General features: G+C 39.7%; 1 long non-coding RNA gene across 1 annotated transcript; it reads left to right on the top strand.

Moving 5' to 3' along the window:
• The first annotated feature begins 281 nt into the window (after positions 1-281).
• LOC119367513 lies at positions 282-1,268 on the top strand. The gene is made up of 2 exons (XR_005176335.1): positions 282-397; positions 984-1,268. It is a non-coding gene; the product is annotated as an uncharacterized LOC119367513 (long non-coding RNA).
• The last annotated feature ends 1,511 nt before the right edge of the window (positions 1,269-2,779 follow it).

Raw genomic sequence — 2,779 nt, 5'->3', positions numbered from 1 at the left:
ATCCAACCACTGCATTGTCGAGATTAAATGTATAGCTCCCAAATTTTTCTGGTTACGTTTATCTTAGTATCAGAGAAAGATCAGAGAATATAAATGTGGGCAATGAATACTTGCTCCAAAATGCAATATCCTGCACCGAGTAGGAAGGAACGCAATATCTCAAGAAGGGATTTAATGCCAACAAATTAATTAAATTAATAATATCATAAATGCATGCCTTGATATGCATCTACACCCGCCTATATATTTTCCTCACCCGTCCAATGTTTCTACCCATTCAGAGCACAAAACAAACCCCGAAGTGATCTCTCTTATTAGATACCCATGGCGACATACTCACATATGTTTGTCACCCTTGTCATCCTTTCTATTCTCAGTGTCCACTTCCAAGCCCAAGGTATGTATAGACATCGTATTGGTGGAGTGATAGATCTAAAAAAAGAAGTGGACTTTTACCAAATTCGTATATCAATCCTACGCCAATATAGACATAAGGCGTGGAATATTTGGTTCAAATATGCTTTATGCAAGTACTAGGTACCCTCATCTACATATCCGCTACTGGTACAAAAATCTCGAGTTTTAACATCTTTTATGGTAGATTAGTAATAATAATAGCCTAAAAGGCCAAGCAAAACCTATTATTATACAGGCTGACAAAGTTCAAACATTGTACACCCATGGTTATTTACATGTTGCTCAATGTTCATAAAGTTTGGTAATCACTTACCATTTATTGCTTAAAAATGTTAACTTTATATTTATTAAGCATGAATATATCTAGAAAAAGTCGCTGTGTACTTAAACAATCCGCTAAAACGGTGTATATATATACTTGCACACAAAAATGAGTAAAAAAATGGAGTTCTGTTGGTTGGACTTATGAGTTCTTATTTAGATTCTCATGCTATAAAAAGAGCTGCCACTGCCCTTTATCATTATATTTCAAATTAACATAAATATATGATGTGCATGATGAACAGGAGCAACAGAAAGTGTCGCAACTGACAACTCAGTACGTGACAGGAAGACAATTGTCCAAGGGACCTATTTGCCTCAAAGAACTGTTTCAAGACGGTGCACACCATGCAGAAGTTGTGCACAAAAAACTTGTTGCTACGAGTTTATTTGCAATGATCCTACAAATCCAGGTCTCACTTGCGTTGGTACTATGCTCTATTGTGGCTGTACTATTGAAACTTGTAATAGTAATTTTTAATTTTTTTTGCTTACGAAAATAAATGGGAATAAAGCATGGAAGTTTGTGATACAAATGTGTTTTAGTGGAGTTTCAAGGATGACTAAAAGAAGTAGATGCCCTTACCATATTACGTTAAGTTCCACTGATGATTAAACTTGCAAGTTTGATGATACAAATACTATTTTTATATAAATTACACAAAAGCAAAAATTGGTCAATTCCAAGCTATCTTAGTTGTCAAACTATGTGGATCTAACAGTCTACATCACTTGAAAGTTGAGCACAACCACATTTAGAGTGTTGTGAAATTACGAGTTTGGTTGATCCCAAATATCTCCACCACCCAACCCTCTATGGTATGGAAGAGACCGTCGACCCTACCTTTCATGTCTTTGCTAATCATCCAATAAGAATCGATCCCCTCACCAATAGTGTCAAGTCATGCCTTAGAGACTTTCTCGAGCTACTTGATCTTTCCGCTTATCGCGTCAGGGGACGGCTGTTCCTTTCCCCACTCACGTGGTTCCGGCCCAAGAGGAGATAGAGGAATAGATCCTCGGATGTTAAACTTCTTCTTCTTCTTTTCCTTCTCTTCCTCGATGATCTTCCCCTTGCTAGTCTCCACCTCCTCCGGCATCTCCTCCTTTAGGCTCATTTTTCTAGGATCCTCCCATCCCATCAGGACGACCTCCTCCAAGCTTGGGAAGGAGATGATCATGATGGAAGTTGGGGAAGATCCATTTCTCATGGCGGTGACCAGTTTGTTTATCTTGTAGAACAAGGTTTGGTGAAGAGGTGTCATGCAAAAAGGACTCGAGATTAGATTGATATTGAGTGAAGGGACGTAACCCTTGGCCTTAAATAATGTTTAGAGGATCAATCTTAGAGAAGAAGTTAGAAGAAAATCAAAACAAAATCCGGAAAGAATCAAGAAAAAATATCGATCGATGACCTTTGGTACGGCCGCGTGCAGGCGTATCACTGCTTGTGCCACTGGTCGCCACAAGCTCTTATTTTTCAAACCTGTCACTCAAGTCAAGGTTGGTACGACTGACTGCGCTCATACCTTAGGCCATCTTGAAAACAATACCTTCTCTTGCTTTCTGTTGAGGAGCAGTGCCAGCACACACCACTACAAAAAAACACTTCTGTGATGATACGTGTTTGTCATAGTAGGTCATTTTTTCTGTCATGCATGTACATTCGTGACGATTTTATGACGGAATCAAGATAGTCATACATGTGTTGTCGTAGAAGTGTTCCATGACAATACTCAAATTATCATCATGGAAGTGTCCACTTCCATGACGATAAATGGTGCGTCATCAAAGTGCTTTTGCCAAGGGTAACCGACACGTGGCATCCACTGTAATGGGTCACCGTTAAGCTCTCGGGTCTGGTTTTGGATCCGATAACCCGCTAACAGCCCAGGCCAAGGGCGATTTTTCACGTGTAAAATTCTCATTGGCCAAAGGAACCACGTATAAGTTCGACGTCGCGATGGATGTCATTCATCCTTGGACGAGATGGGCCTATGAAAAAATGATATGTGGCACGACCCAACATTGGCCCATTTAG

This window comes from Triticum dicoccoides, chromosome 2B (assembly GCF_002162155.2).
Source record: "Triticum dicoccoides isolate Atlit2015 ecotype Zavitan chromosome 2B, WEW_v2.0, whole genome shotgun sequence".
NCBI classification, from domain to species: domain Eukaryota; kingdom Viridiplantae; phylum Streptophyta; class Magnoliopsida; order Poales; family Poaceae; genus Triticum; species Triticum dicoccoides.
Note: the sequence above shows the minus strand (reverse complement) of the source record. Positions and strands in the feature narration are given on the sequence as shown.